Raw genomic sequence first — 12,370 nt, 5'->3', positions numbered from 1 at the left:
GGGGGGGTGTGGTGTGCTGAGACAGCACACGGGGCGGGTATGATGGAACTGGGCGAAGACGACTCTCAAGAAGGGAATAAATGCTGAGAGCTGAAGGAACCCCGTAGAGGCTTTCCTGGACTTGAAATCTCCACTCTTCAGACACACACAGCAACAGCTTCCCAGCCCATCTCCATCACTTTACCAGACTCTAAGGGAAGTAATGGCTGTGAAACAGTGCTTGGTGAAGTGCACTGAAGTCAACCTTGCTCCTCGCTTATCAAAGCTGTGTAAATGCATTTTAACAGTTGTGTGATGCTAAATAGTTAATAATATTACTAATTTTTATACACATAGGGCCAGACTACTAGAAGGAGAAAAACACAAGTGAGGGCATGGACACGCATAACTCGGACATTGTCTCACACGGTGGCAACAACTATAAAATGTAAATGACCAGTCTGCATACATAAATGTGATAAAGATGTAAGAATGCATTATACACTGAGTGCTTGATCTTCATGTGTTCCCATGGTTCTTCATTTGATTTACCACAGCATTAAGAAGTGGCTTTTGGGAATGAAAGCTTAATTCTTCAGCAAAACTTCAAATCAACTACACTAAGGAAAGGCTGCCAAGCTGATTTTAAAGTTAAATAAGATCGAGCAAGAATTGTTCAGAGCCCAGCAGGAAAACAAAGCGTGATTTCTAATGTAAAACTCTAATTTTGTTGGATTGCCACCTTGCAAACGAGACTAATCTTCTGAAGATATAAAAACACATGCACACCCACATGACATAAAGGTTAAGTTTTCTAACGTTTTACAATAAACAAACCAGTATTAATCTCTCTGTGGACTGACCAAGCAGAATATAATTTATGAGACTCTCAGAGTGGTATATGTAAATTACACTGGTTTCAGAGGGAAGCAATGCCTTCTATTCCTCATTATTGTTCAGTTATTACAGTCATTATTTGACGCAAATTTCATTATATGAAAGACTGCAGTCATTTGTAAGGCTAGTGTCAAGGAAAAAGAATACATATATTTAATCAAGAAAATGGTAATAACAACCTTTTGTTTTTCTTTGGCATCTGGCATCTAGGATCTCCAAGTCCTCGATAAACACTAATGAAATAAACTTCACAATAGTCCCATGAGGAAGAGCAAATATTATTCCCAATAACAGATTAAAAAAATGAGTCACCAAGAGTTTAAATGACCTATAAACAAATCAGAGGAGGACTGGCAGTAAAGCTTAGATTCCTTTACTCTAAAATACCCTGGGAAGCCCGAAAACTGAGAAGCAATTTGGGGGAATAGTTGTATCCTTAACCAAGCTGAATGGCAGCTTTCTCAAGTGAATGCCATGTTCTACTGCCAACGGGTCATCAGCCTGAGATTAAGCATTCAGACCAGGTGTTATATAGCTCAACTCTTGCTCTGCAGCAGAGCCTCTACTTCCCACAGAACTCGGGAAATCAGATTTTAACATCCTCTGCTGGTTAAACTGCAGAGCAACGGTGTAACAAGACTGGATAAACACCGGGTTTTGACTCATTACAGTTAGCTGGGAAATGCATTGCTGAATTCAACTTGACAGGAGTTTCAGCCAAACTATGATTGCAAAATCCGGAACATTAGCCTCACAAAAAAGCAAGCACTGCATGCTATTAGAATATAATCTAAAATTTAATACCTGAAATCTCCTGATGTATGGAGATTAGGAAGTTATTCCTAAAGGTTTTAAACATAGATTTCACTGATCCTATATATTTTCATCTAGCATGCACTTCAGTATTTACGCATGGGAAGAAGCATTATGAAAACAGTATTATTTAAAAAAAAATAATATGAGAAAATGCCTTGGATATTCCAAGCACAGGAAAAGATTACTTTCTCAAGACTAACAGCTCTCCTTTACCAGTAAAAGGACCAAATTTTACCCAAGTCAAAGCAGTAAATTTAGAGTAGCTCTCCTACAGCCAATATAGTTATTACAGGCACTAGTATATGAGATCTGCTATTAACTATGTTAAAGGTATTCATCTTGGGTTAAGAAAATAAAATAGCTTCTAATTCATAGGCCACATTTCCTTATTTTTTCTTCTGAAAAAAAAAATATATATATATATATTTTGGAACATGAGTTCACTAAATTATTCATATTTTAATAAATCCTAAATTGCAAAAGAGGGGAGGAAACCCAATTTTTCATTTTGGCATCCATCCTCCACTGCTTTTTAGAAGAACTTCACAGTTTTGCTTCTAAAATCTAAAGCAAGAAATGGAAAATGGGACTACAGAGGTGATAGTCCAACAGAGACCTAATCTTCCTTTGCACAGCTGTTATTTACATCTACAGAATCATCTCCTCATGGAGAGGAAAAACCAGCTAGGTCCTAATGAAAGCTTCAGTTCTGACAGAAAAAAAGACAGTCACTCAGACAAAAGAGAGGAGAGACTGGCAGCTAGAACTACCTGTCCCCCCCTGTTTTCAATTATTTTGAAGAACTGCAGGGTGCTCTTGCATCACCCTAAAGGAAAGCAAGCACAGAGGATGGTATTTGGAGAACATCCACCCCTGAAACTGAACATATGGATGGTTAGGATGGACGGTACAACAGAGGTGTTCAGAAACTTACATCAACCTATCAAGGTTTTTGTATTTATCATTTTCACTCCATTTTGGTTCTCACCCACTTTATTCCAAAGTTTCTCTTAAATGAACACCATACTGTGTCAGCTGCACAGAAGTTTTGTGATGCAAACAGCTGAAACCAGGCTGACCAGAAGACTCACCTTTGCTCAGGAACTAACCAGTAGATTCTACATAAATAAAAGGCTTCAGCAATCATCCAATTCATAGCCTCAAGGCAATGACTTCTCTGAACTTAACAAAATGTACAGTCATGGATTGGAATCACCCACGATTTATGAACTGGATACAATCGCACCTCTACAAATGAAACAACTGCATTGTTCTGCTAGAGAGCGACTGCTACTGAAATCAAAAACTTATCTTCTTTTCCCCAAAAGGCATCAAACTAACTTGGAAGTTTCAAGGAAAGTAAGGCAAGGATAGCTGACCCTTTTCCCTTGCTAGCTGTCGATAGTTTTAGAGTCAAATATCAGGGAGGCATTCAAGCACCAAGTATACTTTCTTCTTTTTGCATTCCACTCCTGCTCATCCATCCAAATTACTATAATGAGGTTTCTTGATATCATTCATTAAGCCTTGCTGATGATCAGCAGATTGTGCAAAATCAATTTTATTTCTCAAAATGCAGTCTTCTTCCCAGCAGCGTAAGCCAAACCAGAAATCTCTGCATTGAATCACAGAGGCAGGTCAAGTGATTTAAATTACACAGTTCTAATTAGTTCTAATAAACAATAAAAAATGTGATGGAATACAGACTTCCTGCTTTATGCTGCATTTCTGAGTGCTTTATTATGTTTCTTCTAAATATAATATAGGCAATGAAAGAAAAATCAAGATCCTGAATTTTTAAATGGAAAGAGCAATAAGCCAATCCTCCGTACAAGCTCACTAAAACCATACATAATTTTATTTTTCTGTGAAAAAAAAAAAACAACAACTTTACTCTGAATTTGCTCTTCCAAAAATCATTCTCAATAAAAAAAGAGATATTCAGAAATGTTTATTTATAGATGACTCATAGGTTCATGGAAAACATCATTAGATACACCTGTTCTCAAGCATATATAACCTTTGTCTGCAAAAATCAGACTGAACACATTCTTTTTACATCTTATACTCTGTTACCACTGGACAACAGCTGATCTTTTTTCCCTGTAGACCTAACACAGTAACTACAGCTGCAACAACTAACTTTTTTCAAAAGGGTCTTTAATACTTCAGATCTAACTAACCTCTCACAAAAGCAATCCTACTCCCTTACAACCTCCAATACAGAACTAAGCAACAAGCATTTCTTTAACACCTCTCATCTGATGCCTGCTAGCTGATGCCTGCAAGCAGTTGATGCCAACTGTTGTAAGGGGCCTCAGGCATGAAGGTAAGGGGCCTCAGACAGGAATGCACCTGAGGACATAATTTTTGCAACTGTGATAGGTACATCCCAGGGAGGGCAGATAAACCAGCAGACATCTGTGGAAACCAAAGATAAGGAATCTGAGAAACTTTACAGACAGAACGATGAGCCAAGACAAGATCTTATATAAAAAAAAAAGACTCAAGAGTTCATGGAAAGGACTTCAACAACCACTAGGAACCACCACGGACCACCGAAAGCCCCCATGGAAGCCCCTTAGAGACTCTTCCCCAGATTTTAGTATGCTTGCGCAATGTATTAACATATCCATTAGATTCTCTGGAAATAGATGAGTACTTCTCAGAAATTACATGAATATTTATTTCTTTTATTGTATATAATGAGTGTGTCTTTGTCTTTGGGCACGGCCGTTAGGTGGGGTGATCCCCCGTGCATCCAGCAGTGCAATACAGAATGCCTGCCTTTTAAAACTTCCAACTGAGCCTTAAAAGATTCCTTTGTGCCCAGTTTTACAGTAACACAACCATAAAGGTTTTACATGTTGGTCTTCACTAAAGACCTTGATCCTGGGGACTCTCTTGGCCTGGTTAGTTCAGCAACATGAAAGCTGTCAGTAGTGATGGAGTGGGCTGGCAAAGGCCAATACAGCAATGAGCTCTGCAGGTTGCCCACTCATGTAGGCAGGTGATACCACCAGCATACAGGCAAGGAAGGCTTAAGTGTGCACTAAGTTGCCAAGGGACCCAGAACCAGAGCTGGTTACTGCCTCCTAAGGACAATGAGAAAGCACACTGTGACTCAGGGCATGAGAGTCTCCTCTCCAACCTGTTCCAGGAGCTACATAACAGCACATTGTCTCTTACAAAAAAAGTAACATCCCAATCTGCCCTCTAGGCAGCGGTACTGGAGAAGTCACCCCATATATGTACTCATATAATTGTGTGAAACTTGCTCAAGGAAACTGGTTTGATTACACACAAAATGAGTGAGCTAGGTTCTATACTGTTAGCAACTAAAGTAAACTCAATCTGAAGAGCAGGGATGAGCACTTTTGGAGGAAAAGTATCTGATTTCCACTCCTTGCCGTTTTACTACTGTTTACCAGATTAGTGATTCAAGGAGACTCTAGAAGTATGGATTTGCTGCAACATTATTACAGCAATACAGAATGAGGTAGCATCTTTGCAAAAGGAATAAGCCTGTATCAACTGCAGTCAGAGTCGGTTTCAGCCTATTTAAGTGCTAGCTGCGACCAAAAAGGCCACCACCACCCTCCCTCACCCTTCACCCCTTGGCTTTTAATTCCAGTCCATCCCTAGGCCAGATAAAATAAAGTACCAATATAAAACCTGAAACTGAGCAAATATCCATGCTCTGTTTTAAATACATGTTTTCTGATCTGCCTTACAGCCATGAGATCATGAGTGCCTGCACAAGGGGACAGTGGGAACACACAGCGGGAGCAAGGAAAGGATAAGAGAGATGTAAAATGCTTTCAGTAGGGCAGCACAGGAAGGTTACTCATTTCCCAGAAGGGAGTCAACTGTTTCCTTCTTGTCTAGACATCTGCAAAGCAATAGTTGTGAAAGCAAGACCTCCCTGCTCTACTGTCCTGCCCTACTTTTCTCCCTCCTCCTCCTCCCCGCTCCCCACCACCTGCAGGAAGGCAGAGCTCTGGGAGTGAACCCACAGCAGCAAGCTCTGGCCACAAGCAGGTGTGGGTCAACTGAACTACAGGAACAAACAAAAAGAAAAAGTTTCAATTACAAAGGATGAAAACTTTCAGATGAGGTTCCTTGCAACATCTCTCAATTCAATGTGATCTGCAACAGCTAATCCCGTTTAAATCAATGGGGTGTTTGCCACTGCCTTCAGCAGGTGGCCTTAAGGGCACACACTTGATGCATCATGGAAGCTGCATCTGCTTGTGTAAGTACTGAGCCTCCAAGACAACTTTTGCAATGGTCAAATACACGTGCCTCTCGTGCACAGCTCACGTGAGCTTTTAACGGATATATCTAAGGGCTTTAATTATGAACAAGCACATTGATCCTGTCTGATTTCAGTGCTATTATGTCAGTCCTGTATATGATCAGAAGTTTTTTTTAATGACTTTCCAATGGCTCCTAGAGTGTTCCTCCCTTCAAAGAACAGCTGGAGGCCTACAACAAAGGTAAGGTTTCCTGTGCACCAAGCACTCCTCCAAAACATAGCAGCCACTGTCCCCTGCACTGCGATCGTCCTGCATTTGACAGTCAAAGAACAGCTGAATTCAATCAGCTATCTTAGATGAGACCTCCGAATAAAGCCCTCACATATTAAAACAACGTTTACTGATGATTTTAGATGAGACAGAAACTGTAGGACTCCCTGTGCCATTTTTTCACAGGTTTCAGCCCATGGGTCCTGGCTAAATACCCAGGATACTTACATTCTGGCTGGCTAAACCCAAACAAATGAGTAAGGCGGCCTTTCCTTTCCCTGCTGAGCTAGAGTGCATTACTGCAACCCACAGGGAGCCAGCTACCTTCCAGCTCAGAAATTACTCTGTTTTACTGGCAGAAAATACGCTGGAAAGCCTGGAAAGATCTCAGTGCAAATTGGAATGATTTAGAATGAAGATGATATAAACCACATATTATTTTAAGTAATTAGTTGTAGAAGAAAATCAAGTGAAACAAAGCATTTCCATAACAGTGAACAATCTGCTGAAAACAGACTACCTATGTCAATGTTATTAAAACAGAAATTGCGATAGAAAAGTCTGTTTATTCATTTTCGCATGGGTACTCTGCCAGATAAATTCAGGATTCAAATCCTTTATGTTCTTGCTATGACCTGGACAGTTCTGAACCTGATTTTTCTGCCTTGCAGATACATTATTCTGAAGCTATTTGCTGCAGCTCCTCCACAGCAGCTTGTCACTGACAGTTGCAGAAGACCAGCTTGGACAGACCACGTCCTCAGCCAAAACTGACATGCTGTTGCCAACAAACTTTAATTTTCCCACCTTCTCAGCCACGGTAATTGGAAAAAGAATTTCTAAAAATAAGGTATGTCAGCTGGCAGAAGGAGAATAAAATGAATATAAAATATTAAATGAGACACAATTGGGAGGTTATATTTTTCACTTAAACATTTATATCTCTTTTGCCAGTAGATCTTTGATCACAGACCCAAACAAGGGTCAGAATATGTCAAGCACTTGGATAACAAGCTGTCAAATATCATCTAGGAACTACTGAAAATAGAAATAAATGTGACCTGAATGCCTTAAATTTGGAGGAAGTTAACTTCTTCAGCTTTCAACTCTGCAGTATAGTCTACTTTCATCTTTGTTTCAGTAGAGAAGTACTAGGTCCATATGGATGCTACAGGGCACGGTGCCTTAGAGCTGCTGTATTTCAGATGAGAAACGTCACCCACATCCTATCTGCATTACAGTTATTCAATGTCTCATGACAATTTTTGCAAACATTTGGTATGTTTGCTTTGCTGTACTAATCAAATTTCCATTCCAAGCTCCTTCTATTTCTACTCTCACAGCAGTTTCAAATGGAAGATGAGATATTTCTAAAATACTGTGCAGCAGATGTTGTAACTCAGGAGTGGGTGAAGTAGGGCCAAGAAAATAAAAGCAGGGAGCTATGAAGAGTGCATTGTTTTCCAGGTTTTTCTGTTTATTTGCTGTGCTATATTATGTAAGTGGCTTATCCTCTGTGCCCCAGCACTGCTAGCTGTTGAAAGGATATGTTCCCAGAGGACTTCCCAGAGTCTAATTATTTTTTGTTGGAGAAAAGCACCGTGAAACTGATGAAAAATGACACGGGAAGGGTGCAAAGTTTTATTAGTCTTTCAAGGTCTGTTCAGAAGGCCACTGAAGTAGAAAAAAATACATTCCTAATAACTTCAGTGGACATTGAATTGGACTTTTAGTCAGCCCTCACTCACTGGGTTGCATGCATTTGTCATTTCCTTTGCGCTGTTTCAATGTCCATAACTACTTGCAGCGGAGTATTCCTGGGGAAAGCAGTAGTAGGCCAGTCAGAAGGAATTGTTTTCTTTTACTAGCTACTGAAATAATTTTTTCTTTGAACTCAAAAATTACTTTACAGTACATTTTTATATTACAATAGCAGTGAAAAGTTCCAAAAAAGATCATGAGGTTCACAGGTTTAGCAGTGTAAGAACTATAAAAGAGCATATGCTGCAGATATTTACAATCTGACTAACAGACATCTACTGTTACTCTGGTCTGGTTCTACTGCAAAGAGTTAAAGCTTCTGGAAGCTGGTGGGTTTCTTGTTCTGCCATCTAAAAACAAGAGAGGAAAGGAAAAAAAAAACGGTCACAGCCTGTTAGCCACAGTAGACCGAGTTCTCAGGAGCACATCTGCAAATTAAGCAGATAGATTCCCCTCCATCAGGCTGTCTTTCCATGCCACAAGCCCCCTGTGCTGTCAGAGAAGATTCCTCAAAGTGCTCACATTTGAATTCCAATTACATAGAAAGATTTTGGAGGACACAAAAGACCCCTATCAGTCAGGTACGTCTAACTTATTGTTTTGTCCAAAGTAAACTTCGTTGATACACTTAGCGAATGTTTTGAGAAATACTATATAAAGATCTCTCTCCTTAAGCCTGTTTATGGAGGACTTCAGAGCTCTGGGAGTGTCTGTGTATGATTTTGATTATGAAGAATTTGGGAACAGCACTTGCTTCTCAGGGGTATGCTTTTTCATTTTGCAAAAGGAGGTCCTGCAGATCAGTCAGAGAAAAAAACCCAATATACAATATTGCAAAATAAATGTACTTCTACCGTAGATATCTGTGTTCATGCCAAGTTAAAAATAACTGCAAACTAATGACAGAATTTAATGGTCAGCAATGAGCATTTACCAACTAAGACTACGCTATCCCGCGATCCATTCTGTGTGTCTAATCAGTGCTGTTCAAATACCCTCCCTCTGCATAAATGAAAGGTGCTTTGGGTTTGCTACACTTCATAAGATCTAATAATTCATTATTTGCTAGCATCCAAATTACTGTGAAGGTATTATGAATATGGTATGGTTTTAATGCTGATAAACATTAATATGAAATGTCACACTAAACAACAGTACTGATTATTCATTGTTCTCCTGTTTAAAATGTTTTTGTTGCCTAATCAGGTAACAGGCACAGCACATAGGTGAACAAACAACTACTACATAGGGGCAAGGAGAACAGTAAGTAGTAAACACAGTCTGGGAGTGACTCGGTGCTTAACATAGTCATCTAGTGACATCTTATAAACCCTAGATTTACTAGGACCTAAGACACAGGACCTACAGGAGGCTTGCTGCTTTCCAGAAGACAAGAACACCCAAAGGTATATGAAATGTCACTTGATGTTTAGGCACCTGAATCCTACCCCTTGTTTCTGAAACACATTCATCTCAGCAAACATCTAATATAGTTCCTGAAATAATACCCCACATACAAAACTGCAACTATGTCCATCTATTTCCATGCTAAGCACAATTCAAATTGCAAAGCACCTCCTCTCTTCATTTGCTCCTTCTGTAAATAAATCTCCCAATGCACCTATCTATATCTGAATTTCCTGTAATCTCTTCTTGCCATACAACCAACTATTAACTGAAAAAAACACAGCCCAAAATCATGGTTGATTTTAAAATAAAATAGGGGAGAAGATTCGGCTTTTTCTTGCTGTTAGTTTAGCTTCTAGCTCAGATCTCTACAGGTCACTTCTCAAATACAGGGGTTATAAAAGTAATGCTGAGATTCTTACTTATTTATATAATCCTTGAAGCTTCATCTTTTATAAAAATACCAAATATGATGAAGCATGACTCAAGTCACCGTAACTGGTAATTGTTTATGTAACTCCACCCTTCTTTATTTATCCTTTTTTACTTCTCCTAGTGTCTTTTTGCTTCTATCTTGCACTGCACCACAACAAAGGCAACAGCGATTCTCGTCCTCCGTGCTTTCCCTCCACACTGGCACTACTGCTAATCCGACTCCACAGTCACAAGGTTTTGAGCATAAAGCCCCAAAAAACGTTAAACTTTTTGGTTATAAGGTTAGATTTCTACCTTCTGGGCTCCCTGAAGCTGCTTAGGGTCAGATGCGCATTGGCCCAAAGGAATCAGCGGTGTTGGAATGTTAGAGGTCAAGGTCGGCACAGCCAAAGCTCAACCATGCTGTATTAACACACCATAATTAGCATGAAACAACCTGGAAAGCCAAAGCAGTTCAAGCAAGTGCCTAAGGAGCTATTCTGTCAGAGAATCTCGGATAAATATTCTCCCTGTTACTTACTGAACTGCTTGCTTATGTAAAGTTCAAGAAATATTAAGGGATGACAAGGAGGAAGTGTGTTTAAGTGTGTTTATTTAAGGAGTAAATTGTGTCTGTCAATCTCAGTTTTAATCATTTTCATTGGCCTTTTCCCCACTCTGTATCTACAACAGTCTCTTCAAATAGTATACTATTCAGAACTGATTATTGCTCCATTATTTGGGAAATAGTTTGTGACATTGTGGACACTAATAATTGTCATACTTGGAGATTCTTGAAGTATGTGTAAGAATACAAATGAATGGCAACATTTCAATTACATTGTTCACCATTTTTAATACTCTTGTTAGACTTCAAATATAGACCAGTGGGCAAATGCAGAACACGTCTTACAAAATACAGAACGCTAACTTCAGAGGTGTTCATGGTGTCTTCAGACATACTACTTTTCTAGAGGTCCTGTAAAAACAAAGCAGCTCAGTAACCACTAAGAAAGAAAAGATGAAGGAAATCTAACACAGTAAACCCAACTTTGTGCAAGCTCCTCTGAAAACACCATTTTTGAATGGCTGTAAGAAACAAGCAGCAGAGATACCTGTTTAGCATATCACCTGAAGGTAAATAACTTGGCAAATCTTTCCTCATGCAAATAACAAAACCTGCTGTGTATACTGACATACTCAGAACAGGGTTCACTAATTTAATTAACTCCTAACTGAACCTCACCTACAGTGCAGTACTTCTGAGAAGGAATCTAAATTAGAAAAAACTCCCACCTTCAAGGGCAGAGGAATCTAAATGTAGAAAAAACTACCACCTCCAGGGCAGAGGCACTGGGATTGGTTACACAGTGAGCTGAACTTGACCATGATCTCTGGATGATTCCACAACACCCAAAAAGATAACAGAGCTATTCCACGGATTATTTTTTAAATAGAGTCTGTATGGCTGGTCCTACTCTGTCTGTGTGCTCTGGCCCAAGCACACCTGACTAGGCTCACCTACCTTTGGAAGCATTTAATGGCAGATCCATATTTTAGCACAAGCAGTTTGCATACCAGTTTGTGGGCAGGCAACACAGGAATGTGGTACAACAGTTCCTACCGTGCAGGAGGACATGCACAGACAGCACTTTGATGCAGTCAGTGTCACAGTTCCCATGATTTTACAGAGACTCTCATTGCACACTATGTTGTTCCAGAGTCCTCAGGTTTTAATGTTGTGTAACTAGAAGATATCGACCATTCCTTAAAAAAATAAACCCTGTGTGTATTGGGTTTGCTGTTACAATAAAATGAAAAGCAGAAGCAAGGAAAATACGAATCCTAAAGATTTTGAAATGAGGAATTATATTTTAAAACATAGAGGTTTTATTTTACTTCAAATATTGTATTTGAAAGCTAGTTCACACTTCTACACTCTGGGGATCTGGCAAAAGCTAAGACAGAAAACTTGGACGTTTGCTAAAACGCACAACTCTGCTGTCACCGAAGGCCAGTGCCAATGAACCAGGCAGCTGTGTCCCTGCCCGGTGTCTGTGCTCTGCAAGGCTCCTTCAGGGTTATCATCCAGGCTGACTACGTAAACTCTTCTAGATTTTTGAACAAACAGGTTAAAAAGACACCCCTTGAGGCCTACTCACAAAAGCATGAGCACACAGCAAAGATAAAGAACTGGATCACGCTGTGGCAAGACCTGGCAGCAAGAGTCCCCCGTCCCCCCTCAGTCACCCTGCCAAGGCTGCTCGGCACAAGGGCGCTGACAGCTTCTCCCTCTGCCGCCTCAGCGATACCTACGTGGTTCGAAACGCAGCCGGCAGCGGCTGATTCCAAATGTCTTCCACAAAATCTTGACGTTTTCCTGGTAAACCTGCAAAATGTTCAACAGAAGGTTGCGTTCGGCTGCGTAGGCGCTTACTCCAGCTCCCCACTACCCGCAGCAGAGGCCGGCCCGGGGGCGCTCCCCGCCCTGCCCACACGCGGGTGCCGCTCCCGGGGAGCCGCCGAGCCCCTCGGGGGAGGCACCGGGGGGGGCCCCGCGCCCCTTC

At 40.4% G+C, this 12,370-nt stretch overlaps 2 protein-coding genes across 8 annotated transcripts in view; one reads left to right on the top strand and one right to left on the bottom strand.

Annotated features, from left to right (window-relative positions):
• C5H11orf74 (chromosome 5 C11orf74 homolog) overlaps positions 1-12,364 on the bottom strand; it is a 48,944-nt gene extending 36,580 nt beyond the window's left edge. For all 7 annotated transcript variants that reach the window (XM_026850489.1, XM_026850490.1, XM_026850486.1 and 4 more), the window contains exon 1: positions 12,120-12,364. The gene's annotated coding sequence lies outside the window, so the exon portion shown is untranslated. The remainder of the gene's footprint in view (positions 1-12,119) is intronic.
• RAG2 (recombination activating 2) overlaps positions 8,402-12,370 on the top strand; it is a 6,663-nt gene continuing 2,694 nt past the window's right edge. Inside the window, exon 1 of the mRNA XM_026850484.1 lies at positions 8,402-8,563. The gene's annotated coding sequence lies outside the window, so the exon portion shown is untranslated. The remainder of the gene's footprint in view (positions 8,564-12,370) is intronic.

This window comes from Athene cunicularia (assembly GCF_003259725.1).
Source record: "Athene cunicularia isolate RWA chromosome 5 unlocalized genomic scaffold, athCun1 chr5_part2, whole genome shotgun sequence".
NCBI lineage: Eukaryota > Metazoa > Chordata > Aves > Strigiformes > Strigidae > Athene > Athene cunicularia.
This window is presented reverse-complemented; position numbering and strand designations above follow the sequence as displayed.